Source organism: Epargyreus clarus, unplaced genomic scaffold (assembly GCF_041222505.1).
Source record: "Epargyreus clarus isolate Ecla_fem2 unplaced genomic scaffold, WU_Ecla_fem_2.2 ptg000007l, whole genome shotgun sequence".
Classification (NCBI taxonomy): Eukaryota; Metazoa; Arthropoda; class Insecta; order Lepidoptera; family Hesperiidae; genus Epargyreus; species Epargyreus clarus.
The window spans coordinates 3,668,024-3,682,952 of NW_027332215.1; positions in this window are offsets into that span (position 1 = coordinate 3,668,024).

The following is a 14,929-nucleotide window of genomic DNA, read 5'->3' on the forward strand; positions in this document are numbered from 1 at the left end:
ACTGATTTAAAAAAATGTTTTTATTGAAAATAAAGAAACAACAAAATACAAATAGTCTCAAATATTTAAGAATTTCGATAAATATTATTCATGGGGTCCAATAGTCATATCATAGTGACAGCTGTTAATGTCAAATAAGACACTATTGGAAACAATGAATAGACGCCCGTGCACCCACGCTATGGCCTATGTTACAGCACACGTGAATTAAATATTCTTTAATAGTCTAGGCAACAAGTTGAAAAACGTGAAAAATTGAGATAAAGCTCCTAAAATATGAGAGACAGCTCCAAAGAGTATGGTAACCATAGGTCCAAAGAGTATAGTAACCTATATAGCATAGGTCATTCGATTCAGAATGACATGAATAGAAAATATGTTTTTCTATATACGGACCAAAGAGAATATAATCACTACGTTTTAATACGGACCATGGATATACTACTAATAAAGATGTATAGTAGTATATCTATGATACGGACGAATTGAGAAACCTCCTTTTTTGAAGTCTGTTAAAGATGCTTCCCAAGTATTTTTCACCACATATAGAAATGCATTTCATTTTTAAACGAAATAACATGTAATAAAATGACTTTCCTTTTTTGTAAATAAATCCAAAACAATTATGAGTTAACTAATTTAAAAAGGAGATCCAGAAAGACGAAGAAATCTACGATAAATCTTCCCAATAACTCTACCACTATTATTTATAACTTTAATTTAATGCCGAACTTTCTTCGCGCATGGACGCTTTACTGGCGAAAACAGTATACCGCACGAAATAATAATATTGTAAGCGTCATAATATAAGTTGTATTTTATAGGGCTAGCTATTCTATGGATTTGTACTATAAAATAACAATTGATAAATAAATATACTAATTTAGGGCATAGGATATAGAAGTAATTTATTATAATAAAATTAAATGGTCGTTTTATGACAATGTTATAAAATGGATCCATATCTATTGTATCTTCGTTAGTTTAACTTATTCAAAAACTTTAATCTAAGTACTTTGAATGGCGCGACATTCAAATTTGGAACAGGCTGTGAATACTACGCAATTACGCATGATAGAAAAATAATAGTTGATAAATTAATATTGTGGAAAATAGACAAATAAACAGAGAAAATATTATTGATACATGTGACAATTATGATAAATAAATGATTTATTAATGTATTTTGTTTGAACTTTTGTCCGTCGATAAAAATATATAGTTTGTTTATACTATTAAATATATTTTTTAAAATTAGAAAAAATATCCTGTATTGTGTATTTGTATTTGAGGGAATAAAGTTCCATTAGGTATTTTTCAAATTGATTTTTTAAAATGTTCTGTGAATGTTAACTAACATGTTTTTTTTTTCAAATCTCCGTTAGCATAAATAGCGACATATTTTTTTATTAATTGGTCTATTGGTATATTTTTTCCTTTCCTGTATCATTTTTTATACTAACATGTATTTAAGAAGATCACGTAATAAAGATTTCTAAAAATTTGCAATAATACTTCAACAATATGAAAATGACATTACCTGATTTTTCTCAAGAAAATAATAATATTGCCGTTTTTGCTCATAACAAAGTAAACAACGCTAAGTAATATTTGCAATTTGCAAAAACGGTATATCTCTGTATTTGTAGTATTCTGTAGTATATCTCTTTTTATACGATGGAGGGGAAATAAGCCCGGTTGTTATCATTACGTAGCAGTGCATATACAAAGTCTGAGGCCCTATGGAGCCTAAAGCTTGTTATCCATGTTGGCCAATGAAGTGACACTCCACAATTGGATACTTGACAGTTATAACAATAAAATATGAAATATGTTGGATATGATAGCTTATTAGTAAACATAAATTATGCAGTATTTCGTTTATTTTTTAATACGTTCTAAGTATTTTAATTTTTAAAAAGAAAATTTCGTTTTTTTATCTGTGGATTTTAAATCCCAAAACGGCGACAGTGCTGCCTCAAATGTCATGTGACGTCACTACATCGAAACCAAACAAGACAAATAATAATTAAATCGCTTGCTGTTAGAGTTGGTTGAATTTATGTTGTGAAACAAAATGAAGCCATACTATATTAAAGCTGATAGCGTGAACCTGCTTAAAGAAGATCCATATATGCAGTGCAATAAATCAAAATGGATACATAAACTTCCGTGAGATAACCTATGGAAATATCAAATAAACAACGTAAGTAAAACATTCTTTATATTTACATTTAATCATATCGGACAATTAAAACATTTCTTAACTGACTTCAGACAGAAGAAAGGTTGTCTTCAAGTGATTATTAAGATTTTTTTAAATATACTTATATTCTTATGTGAACTGTTTTAAGGTTATTAATTGGTTATATTTATATTTACAGATCTTCCCGACAATCGTATAGTGACGACGTTATAGAGTATGTGCAGTTTAAGAGGAAGGCAAGTTTGTGTTTCATGAAAAGTAAAAGTTGTCCAGAACACAAGGTACATCAATGAAAATGAAAATGTGATGACTGTCCTGCCTAGAAGAAGTGAGGAGCCGAAGTTTCGAAAGTGGGCACCAGTCTGAAATACATAAAGTAAAGTACACGGGAAATAGTAATTCTTTACTTGCGTAACCTACCCAACAAGATGAAGGAAGAAAAGTGACCATACAGTTCCTATTATTGCATTGCAATTTAATTCTGAAAATGACAGTGATAAAAATATATATCCATTTGTTACGGAAAATAATTTTAGTACCTAATGAAGAAAAGCAGACACGCAAGCAGCACAAAAATTAAGCTTAGGTAATCTGTAGTAATTATTGTAACTGTAACATATGATAAATATATTCAAAAGTTCTACTGTGTGTACTCACTGATAGAACCATATAAACCAAATAAACAAAGAAATCGGTTAATAAAATACTAATATTAGCAAATCATGTATTTTTAATTATACAGTCCTGTAACTTAATCAGTGCACATGCACCATCAATAATAACACAGTCATGAAATATTTTAATTGTGTCCTATTAATTACAGAATGGGCCCTTAAAATAGAATTCTCATAGACGTCTTATAATTCTATTCCTATCATAGACATCTATATAATATATTAAATATATGAATACTTCCACTTGCTGTTTTGTTTTGATTACGTCCCGTTCCAATGATTTGGAATTGACGAATCACTCGAGAGTTACTAAATTTATTCCTTTTTTTAATAATACTTCTCTTACATAGATAGTATAAAATGTCATTGCTTGCAAACAGAGGATTTAAACATATAAGAATCTGCAAGTTCTTTAACGTTTATGAGATTTGGGTTTAGGAACTTGTATAAGCAAATTTGTTAGGATATTTAGCGATCGTACTTGTACACATCGTCACTGCACACGTCTTATAACTTGTCATTTATTTAAATTTTAGTTATAATAGCTAAATAACTCTCAATTTTCTTATAAGCTTTCTTATAAGCTTGTTTGTTTACAGTAGAATTGTGTAGCTCGCGAGTGAGTGATATAAAAGATATATATCTTCACCAAAGAGCTAATCACTCATCAACTCCGACGGATTTGAATTATATCTTTATATCCGCATCACATGGTTTAGTTCATAGATTCAAACGATTCCGGATATAAGATCTTCTTCAACTCAACAGTGTTATACTAGCTCGCGAGTGAGCGATGAGTCAAATGAGCGACTGACTGAGAGTGAGTAGTGAGCCTGATTCGAGTCAAATGCGTTGATTGAGATATATAACAGTTACGGTTACGTATTAAACACTAAATTAAAATATTTTATTACTAAGAACATGGAAACCGGGATATACAAATAGCGTTGGCTGTGATAATTCATATATAATTTCTTGCCAGTTTTGTATTAATTATAGGAATCAAAAATGTTGTCAAAACATTTTGATCTGATTCTCTGATATACTGATATAAAATGTCGCGTATCTTTACAGAGCTACTGAGCTAAAGTGAGCTATTGAGCTAAAAGAGTGATATATATCACTGAGTTCAAAAGATATATATCACTCTTTTCACTTTAGTGATACATTTTGCGCAACTCTAGTTTACAGTGTAATGACGTTCCGCCACAAAATGACACTTGACCGCCTGATTTAACGCGACGTTCCGTTCACCGTAAAGAAAGTTCGATTTTTATTAATGAATAGCCCTTTTTTCGAAAAAGCGATCACTGAAACCCATATATAATACGTATACTAATTCATTAAAACACTATCCCAAAAAGTGTCAAGTAGCCAATTATTGTGCGTTGGAGCAGCGGGGTGAATATCTTTTCGGCAGGACTTTTTTTAATAAAATAGTTTTGTTTTTAAAACATCTGTATTACCGTTACCGAGTGCCGTTATTTTTGACTGGGCGACATTAGTTAGCGGTATTCTGTTTAGTAGTCTTGAAAATAAATGCATATTGCTAAAACCAAATGTTGCCCTAGATAAAATATTTCGCTCGCGCTATGGTGTTAATACGTTGGAGAATTACGATTTTCAGTGCGTTTTCCCTATAATTCACATAAATATTTTTCAATTCGTGTTCATTTGTTTAACCTGCTGTATATTGTACAAAAGGTCGAACGTAACATACGCCAAGTAAAGCACTATCTTTAGGCAGAATTTATTCAAGGCCGCATGCGCGAATCTAGCGTTGTAAGGGAGAGGGTTGGCTTGCTCACGGACTCCCTTTCCGGTAGCGGATCTTGCCATGGGCGGTCAACAATACCATTATATTTAAAATAATTTCAATAATGATTCTGAGGATTGTGACAGTGATTACTGAGTATGTATGGACACATTATGAGAATTTTGAACTATTTGTACTAAAATATGTGGACATGATACATTACATTTTACATAAATTAAGTGAAATCTGTGACCTGGGTCCAGGGATTTTGAAGGTAAGTAGATATTATTTAATTATGTTTCTGTAGGTATTTCTATTTAGTATTCATATATTTGTGAAGTCCATCGATTTAAATAACCTATTTTATTAATTTCTATTTGGAGTATGCCCCCGATGCGCATTTGAAATTGTGAAAACAAAATGGCCGCTCTTGTATCATGAGAGCGATGAGGGGAGGGGAAATAAGTGATTGTTACGTTGGGTGCCGTTTTATCAAAACAACGCAGCAGTGTTAATAATTGGATGAATGTGTATTCTGACTGGGGTTTTTATTTCAGTGATGTATGTAAATAATACTGTTTTTAAATTGATGGGGGTGCAGAACTCCGAGCAAGTCATGAACAATTTTTAATAAAGATAGATTCTATGGAATCGAAAGTTACCAAATTCATAATTGTTTAATAAATAACTAGGAATGAAAGTTAAACTTAACTTTTCTTGGTAAGCAATATAACGTTTCTATTGCTAACTGACTAAGGTACAAATAAATACCAGTAGCCTTTTCAATGTGCATTCCATAACCTCATATTAATAAATAAAATTTAATATACTAATATTCCGATATATTTGGGCAATAAAGTTGTCTTTACGGCGATTTGTTCTTAATTGCCGATTATTTCATATTTCTTCATTATTTAATTAATTTTAATAAATTATAATTCTATGATTTGATGACAACACCACTATTTATACTACCCACAACATGGCCGTCAAAAGTAGTCAAATGAAGTACTTTTAACATGATTATAATAATCACTTTTAACATTTTAAGCTTTATTATTATTTTAATAGTAAATAATACACTTCAGTAATACATAATATCTTAATATTTAATAACCATCACAATAATCATAAGTCTACAGCAATCTATTACGCTCCAGCATGAGTGTATATTTATCTTCATTAGGAACCCACACAAACGCATTAAACTCTAACTGACTCCTAACAAGGGAATTGTACAATACTGTTACAGCTGTTATGTTTGTGAAGCCATTCACCGTAATGTGAAATAATTACGGTGTAATAGTATAAAACCTAGGCTTCTGTAAGCGTTTTTCCAAACTTTTACGATATGATCACGAAATGTCCACTCAGTGTGGACTACATCCGTCCGCGTCGTCACTGCGCTATCCAGCTTATAAACGTAGTGACATGGCTCTTTTATTCGGCTGAAAGTTATAATTGAGCATTTATTTACGTTAAATGTTAGTCCATTACTATTACTCCATTTGGCTACCCTATTAATATCACTTTGTAACCGTCCCCTGTCTTGTTCATTCTTTATAACCATGACCAGCTTGAGGTCGTCAGCATCTAATAGACAAGTGGCACTCCGGACAACATCAGGTAAGTCATTCATCATAATGATGAACTGCACAGGACCTAAATTACTTCCCTGATTGACACCACTTCTCGTAAAATAAAGCTCAGATTTATGACCCGCGTATTCTACATATTGCTGTCGATTCCTCATATAGCTGACAAAAAAATTAAGTAATTTTGAAGTACACCCGACTGCTGCCAGTTTCTTTAACAAGATGTCGTTATCAACTAAATCAAATGCTTTTTTGTAATCAAAGTAGGCTGCATCGACTTGTACTCCAGCATCTAAGTGTGGAACCACATACGTCATTAAGCTCATTAAGTTGCTGGTCGTGCTGCGCCCTTGTCAGTCAGTCAGTCAGTTAGATGGAACGTTATAACCTCCGGACCTCTCATATGCTAAGGCAATGTTAATATAAGGGCGGTGGGCATGGAATTTCGGGTCTCGAGGATACCCTCTTTGCCCGGGCAGATTCTCAGGTGGTAAATACCCCCCAGATTCTTGATCTATATTATATATTATATATATAAATAAAAATGAATTTCCGTTCGTTAGTCTTGCTAAAACTCGAGAACGGCTGAACTGATTTGACAAATTTTAGTCTTGAAATATTCGTGGAAGTCCTGGGAAGGTATAAACGATGATAAAATATAACAAAATTGCAAGGAAAATACTAAAAACGACAATTTGATTTTCTCATACAAACTGTTCTTACCTGTCAAACGTTCAGTTGACGATCAATTTTATTGCGCAATATCACGTATTGTACAATATAAATGATCGTGTAAGAATGAATTGAAGAATGCGAAAGGATTCAAGAAAAGTTTTTATTTGCAGTATAGTGTAGGGGTCTTGCATTTAGCTTTCTGGTTCGAAATAATAGAACTTTTTTATCACCATTTATGGAAAATCTATCCTTAAGAAGGTAAAGTAGGGGTTGAAAGTTTGTTTGGAAGTTCGCCGATTTTGAAGCAGTCTATGAAAAATGATATTTAGCTTTTTGATTGAAAATAATAGAACACATATTACACCGTTTTTTGAAAATCAACCCTTAAAGTCGTTTAATAGGGGATGGAACTTTATTTTAAAATCCGTTCATCTCGCAGCAAGGACTGTAAAAATTTGCATTTAGCTTTCTGGTTCGAAATAGTAGAGCTACTTTTACACCATTTATGGAAAATCTATCTCTATGTGGTTAATATAGGGGTTGAAAGTTTGTTTAGAAGGAAGCCGATTATGAAGCAAAGTCTATGAAAATTAATGTTTGACTTTCTGGTTGTAAAGAATGTCATACTTATTTCCCCGTTTTTGCAAAATTAACCCTTAAGGTCGTTAAATAAGGGTTGGAACTTTGTTTATAATCCGTGGAAGGAAGCACTATGAAACTTTTAATTAGATATAATGAAGCATCTGAGTCACAGTTATTTTTAGATCAACCCTTTAGACGGCTATAGAAGGTATGCAGTATGCCTTTCTGTTTGGACACCTGTTTCAGCATTTTTAGTTTTTTTTGTTAACGAGGAACCTTCAAAAGGTACCCGGTACCGTGGAAGAGACACAGGGTTATGTGGGATTCTTGCCGCACTAAAACCCCCCCGGTGGCCGTCCTCGGCGCTGCGTAGAGGACTCCGGGATCTCCAACGGACCGCAATCGGAACCTCTTAGCACGGTGCTCCGTCGGGCTCCGCCCAGGTGAGCTTAACGCTCGCCACACCGTTTGGTGTGCACAACGGTATGCAACCACACATACCGCCGTCCATCCCGGGGTCGCTGGCCGGTCGGTTCAAGCTCCCACTCTTGCCGTCCGCAACCCCGGAAACCCACTTTTAGTCGCCTCTTACGACAGGCAGGGGATACCGTAGCCCGTAGTATTTATTTATTTATATGGCAACACAACGTTTGCCGGGTCAGCTAGTTAATTCATAATAATATAATGTTATTTAAAACATAATAAAATAATGAACAAAAATTAAAAATATCTATCATCCCACTGTTGAGTGGGTGATTCGGCGCTTATGCGTCGTTACCGAGCGGACGGTCGGCCTCCTGATGGTCAGAGGCCGCCAGTCCAGGGAGTTCCCGCGGGAGCGGGCGCCCCTCAGGTGGTCGATCGTGTAGGGGCGCGAACCCCTTTAAATGGGAGTATGGTCCGGCTTCCGCCCGCTCATATATTGAGCGTGCGAGGCGGACCACAAACTCCTCGACCGTCTCGATCTTAAGGTCCCCCCGTCACCACGTCTTTCCTGACGTAGCGTCCCGCCCCCACGATTGCTCGCAAGGCCAGGTTCTGCTGCGCCTGGAGACGCTGTCGGTTCGACCTGGAAATCAACGCATACCATGCCGGTGCCGCGTAGGTAAGTCGTGAACGAACATAGGTCTTGTAGATCCCTAGTTACGTCCTTAGCGGTAACCTGGATGTAAGCACCGGTCGGAGCATTGCTCGGGCCGCTCGGGCCTGGCGGATCGATTGTTCCACCTGCGGGATCATATGCAACGAGCGATCGATGTTACATCCTAGGTATTTAACTATAGTCTGATTCATAATTAGGTGTCCAAAATGTAAACAAAGGTGTTGTCCTATCAAGAAAATACGTTTCAAATGGTAGATTCTTATTTTTGACAATATTAAATTAATACATCAATAATAAAGCAATAATCTAAATAAATTAAGATCAATTCAAATTTTCTAATATTTACATTACCTCAATTTCGTTCCATACAGTAATAATAATAAAAAACAAGGTGTATGGTAGAAAATTAAAATGTGATAATGGTAACACAATCGGAACCCAAGACATTTCTTGTGCCGTCATTTTAAGTTTCGTAGCTGATATTATTAATTTTCGTGATAGTAATCGAACTCAAATGTATTATCGTTTTTATAGGGCGTTCGATAAGTTGTGAATAATTGTAAAGTTTTAGTTTTTTGTTGAGTTTGTTAAAGTTTTTGTTTCTTGTTAATTTTGACAGTGACATTTGTTTGTTTACATTTTGGACACCTAATTATGAATCAGACTATAAAGGCTGCCAAGCTATCTCCGTATCACGGAGCTTCAGCGGAGCCGGCATGATACGCTTGCGGCTGAAAAGTATTGCGACTGTCTTTCCGACATTGACAGCCATGCGCCACTTATCCAGCCACATAGGTAACACTGGTCAACAAAAAAAATATTTTTTTTTGTAACACGAAAAGTTATGTCAAATTCTGAATATACTAGGGCCTACAAACAATAATACATCAAAGAAAAAAAATTGACACGTCAGGTATCCTTGTGATATAGAAACATATATTTAATATATTTTTAGGTATATATAGAAAAAATGCTACACTTAAAGAAGTAATTGTTAAATGTACAATTTATAAACATTAATTTTTGAGAATATTTAGCATCTGGTTGGTCTCTTTTAAGATTCCAACAATAATCTTCTTGCATTCGTGGACTACATTTCCCTTGGTAGCGCTTCTCCATTGAAGATATGTCTTGATGAAACCTCTCGCCTTGTTCATCATTCATAGCACCCCAATTTGTGGGAAAGAAATCCAAACTAAAGTGCAGCATGTGTATTTTTAAAGACATGTTACACCCTAAAGCAATGTAAAATGTAAATTAGTAAAATACAGTAGTTATACAGTTGCCGAAATAAAGTTTATTTTATAAAAACGCGTTTTGAGGTTAGTAGGCATGGCGATTTGAGATCGATTAATCTAAGAATCGATCTTTTGGCCCAAAATAATTTGTTATTGTAATCTCCAGTAATGGATCGATTCAGTGAATCGATCTTTCATCCTATAAAATCGAAAGTAGATCTTTTCGATGTTGGTTTTGGTGTTATAGACATTTTTTTGCAGATGCATACGTATTTCAGTACTTGTTTGGCCCTGATGACCGTTTTTTCGCTATCTTCGCCCTTTTTAGCTGAAAAGATCGAAGATCGATTTCGTACAATCGATTCTTTGGGCCTCGTTTTCTTGGGAATCGATTTATTACACTTCGATTCGAATCGATATTTATCGGAAAAAATCGCCATCCCTAGAGGCTAGAAATGTATCTATAGGTGTCACAAAAAAACTGGACGTAATTGGAGGGAAATAATATTTGATATTTAATGAACGGTTGCCAACATAATAAAAAAATACTACTAACTTCATGTGACAAAACAGTGTTGACCAGTGAATAGGTCGAGCAGACGTTGCATTTTCCGTGCAGCTAAGTCCGCCCGACGGGACGACGCAAAGTACGCACTGTCATCTGCGAACAACGCGAGTGTAACGTCCCGCTCCCAGTCCTCCAGGTGACCGTGGAGAGTGGGAGCATCGTTGGTGTAGAGGGCGTAGAGCCACGGCGAGAGGCAGCTGCCCTGCGGCACCCCCACAAGGATGGGCCTAGGGTCTGAGGCGACGCCCTCAACCGAAATAAAGAACTGCCGCTCACTTAAAAACGATGCTATCAACCGTATCAGCGTCGCCGGGGCAGGTGTATCCATAATTTTGCATATGAGCCCATCGTGCCATACGCGGTCGAACGCCTTCTCTATATCGAGAAAGACGCCGACCGTGTGACGCCCGTAATTGAGCTCAGATGATAAATGATGGATAACCCGCGTGAGCTGCAGCGTTGTAGAGTGACCGGCGCGGAACCCGAACTCCTCGTCCCTTATATTAAGGAACGGCCGCAGTCGTTTCAACGCCAGTCTCTCAAACAGCTTAGCTGTGGTTGATAACAGGGTTATGGGGCGGTAGCTAGCCGGGAGACGTCGGTCTTTCCCCGGTTTCGGGAGGACGATTACTTTCCCTAGTTTCCAGGTGGTTGGGAGATAGCCTGTGCGGAGGATGCCGTTAAAGACCCGAGTCATAGCGACCAGGGCCCCTCTGGACAGCATACCTAACGCCGCGTTGGGGATCCCGTTGTGGCCTGGGGCCTTACGCCTGGGTAGACGTAGGGCCGCCTTGCTTACCTCTGTGGGAGAGATAAACTCGATCCCTTCGGGTACCGGTGTCGGACCCCTACGGAGGTCCCCTACTCTACGTTCCACATACTCATGATGCGCGGAGACTGACTGTGCGGGCGGATGGGGTGAGAACTGCTCTTCCATGTGCCCCGCAAAGATCTTTGCGCGGTCCTTCGCAGCATGGACCCGTCTCCCCGCTCCATCTAGGAGGGGGGTGACGGGGACCTTGGCTCGTGTCAGCTGCCTGCTGAGATGGTGGAGCGACGTCTGCGACTCGCTCGTCTGGTCGATTTTCATCTCCCAGGTGGCCCCTCGCAACTCAGCCATCTCATCAGACATCCGCTCGGCCAGCGCGTTCAGGTCGCGCTTGACCCGGGAACAGCGCGTGCTCGCCCAGAGCTCGCGCAGCGAGCATCTCGCTAAAACGGACTGCGAGTGGTGTACTGTAGCGGCCCGTCTCCACAGGGGACTGCGAAGTCGAAGCCGCCAGGGCTTTAATAATATGGGTCTGTACTACCCTAGTGGCGGCTTCGACCCCCTCGGCGGAGGAGAGCGAGCCGCTAAACTTAATTGATGGTAATATGTTTTTAAATTTTTCCCAGTCCGTCTTATTGCGGAGTCTGGGGGGTTCGACACACGCTGCCCCAAGGCCAAGAACGACCAGTATGGGCAGGTGTTGTGTGTCCAGTTCATACAACACCTCCACATGGACTGGACACGGGAGATCCTTGTGAAGCACAATGTCCAGGACATCTGGGCGGTGGGACTCGTCCGAGGGGATATGGGTCGGTGCCTCAGGCCCCTGTACCTCATACCCTTTAACCTCGGCGTCATCGTACAGCTTCAGTCCCGCGGTGGTGGTGACTCTGGATCCCCAAGCCAAGTGCTTGGCGTTGAGGTTACCAGCAACCAAGGCCGGAGCACCACTGTCCATGATGTTCTTGATGTCCTGCGAGTCAAATTGGGGACCAGGCGGGCGGTAAGCCGCGTATATCCGCAGGTCCTTCCCGGCCGCGCTCAACGCTACCCCTATAGAGCGCGTGTGGGCGAAGGCCGGGAGTGGCAACTCCTCGTGTACCAAGTTGTGGCGCACCGCAACCGCGGTTCCCCTAAAAGGAAATCCCGCGGGCGATATTTCGTCACGCCGGTACACGTGGTAGTTAGGCAGCCTAAAATCGAGGCCTGCGCGTAGCTTATTCTCGCCCAGGAGCACGACGTGAATGTCCTGCTCCTGTACGAGACCACGCAACGCATGCAGGTGGAATTTAACGCCTCCCGGATTCCAGTACAACACCCTGAGGGATGCCACACTGGATGCCGAGGTGGTCGGGGTGCTGGGCCACGACCTTGCTGATTGCCTGGGCGGCTGTGACGAGCACGTCAGCGGGCGTGTCCAGCCCGAGGACCCGAAAGGGCCGCTCAACGGGGACTGTAATGGAACTGCGGGGGCGGGGAGTCGGATGTTCTTGGGGTACCTCGATTCTAAGCCGCCTCTGCGGTCTTACACGGCCTGTGCCCTCCTCGGCGACAGACTGGGCCGGGACTGGGGCACGGGTGGGTCTTAGGGCGGGCTGTCGCGGCGGCCGCGCCGGAGCGGGCTCAGGGCGTTCCCTCGCCCGCAACGGCGCCGCCGTCGGGGTGGGGGTCGCCTCCACGGCCGGATGCGTTATGGAGCTGGGTCTTGCTCCATAGGTTGTGGAGTCAACTCTGCGAGAGGTGCCCTCCGAGCCTCCTCACACCTCCGCTTGGCTTGTTTCCGACGCCTATTCTGCTTTTTACGGCGTTCAGACGTCGGAGCCCTCGCCGGGGCTTGCCACTTGCCGCACTTCGGATCCCATCGCTGTGGGCGGCGCACGACCTCTGGCAGGGGGTGCCTGGGGAGTGGGCGCGGCTCCACGCACTTGGCGGGGGCCGGGGATCGGTGGGGGTAGCGTGACGCTTTAGGCGCGCGCCACACGCCTAAGGACCGCACAACGTCTATCGCTAGCCATGTGCGGCCCCTGGCAGTTAGCACATTTCGCCGCTGCGTCACGCGGGAGTGCCATGTCCCTGTGCACATCGAACGCACTTGGGCCGCCTGAAACAGTTATACGAGTCGTCGCCGAAGCCTTGGCAGCGGTGGCACTGAGCCAGGCCGCCGCGGCCCCTCCACGCCTCGATAACTACCCCTGGCATAAAAAGTAACTCGCTTACCCTATACAGGCGCGCGAGCTCCTCGTGGTCCATGTGGTCGAGTTGCACATAGAATGTACATCCGGGACTTCCTCTTCTGGGCTTCTGCGCTTATGTTGCGAAGCGTACAGGGAACCCAAGGCCCCTGAGCGCCCCGCACACCCTCTCGGGATTGATATCCCCCGGGAGACCTCGCACAGCTACCTTGGTAGGGCGGTTCTCCCGTGGGGTATAACAATACCACGAAAGGTCCGGCTCTGTGTCGGACAGGGTGGTCAGGAAGCCTTGGATCACCCTGTACTCTTCTGGGGTTTGGGGGATAAAGCGAATCCCCCTTCCATAAGGTCGCGCGCTTGGCGCACGGCCCAGTCGGGTATGCGTCCAATTGGGCATACGCTCCACAACGATGGGAGGGTAGCCCTTGGGTCTGTCGCCGTCACGAGGACCCTGGGAGGGCCCACCGACGACGGGCGGGCGCGGCGCTTGTATAGCAGACGATGTCGTGGGGGTAGGTGATGGTGGGGCGTTCTGCGGCGCCTGAGTCACCACTGCCTCAGCATACGAGAGGCCCTGCCCTACACCATAAGGTGAGGCTGGGCCGCCACTAACCCAGTCCCTATCAACCTGACTGACTTCGTCGCGGGAGGGGGTGGGCGGGGGCTGTGCGGGAACGGATGGGATCGCGGCAGCGGTCGCCTCCGTCCGTCCGGACGGTGACGACATCGATGCAATACATGCATAAGATGTACTGTCGAGGCCGGCCTCGACGGAGGCGAGATGCCCTCGGGGATGCCCTCGGGGGCGGAGAGGATGGGGAGGGGGATCGTGGGGGAGATCTATGCGCGATTACCTGATGCAATACAGCAGCAGCAACCTCTACCTCAGCGTCCGGTTCCTCCCTGCTTTCCTCGTATTCTGACGAGTACTCTGTCTCTGTGTTGCTGGCTTCCCGTGTCTGCAACTTGGCTGGCCTCTTCATCTCTGGGTCTGAGGGCGAGACCCTCCTCCTTTTCTCCTCCTCGGGAGTCTCTTCTTGGGGGTCCAGGGGCTCGGTTCCGGGTTGATGTTGTCCGGGTGGTTGGGCGACACGGCGGGACGGACCACCAATCCGAACACCCCTTCGGCCTCTGCTCACCATAAACATGGTGTGCAGTGGCCCCTCCGCGGGGGGTGGTAGGACGTCCCGGGACCATCACTCGCCTATCCTCATCCCCTTCTGCAGGGCGGGTCGCGTAGGACAGCCGACGCGTCTCCTCCTCCTGCTTCTTCAGTGGCCGCGCGGCCATCCCCCACCGGGTTGATCACGCTTGTGTGAAACCGGGCGAGGGTGCCAGCGACGGGCGACGGAAATTGGTTACGCGCGGACTGTCCAACACAACGCCCTTTTCGCAGAAAAGGGATGAGTGAGTGGATGCACACTTGGGTGCTTTCCTGCTCGCTCCCCGAAATGAAGTTTATCGAAAACAGTGCTGAGAATCCGTCAATAGACAAGAAACTTAATGGAACACGCATTCATGTATAACTGATTCAAAAACCTTAGCTGCTGTTGAAAGGATTGCCACCGCTCT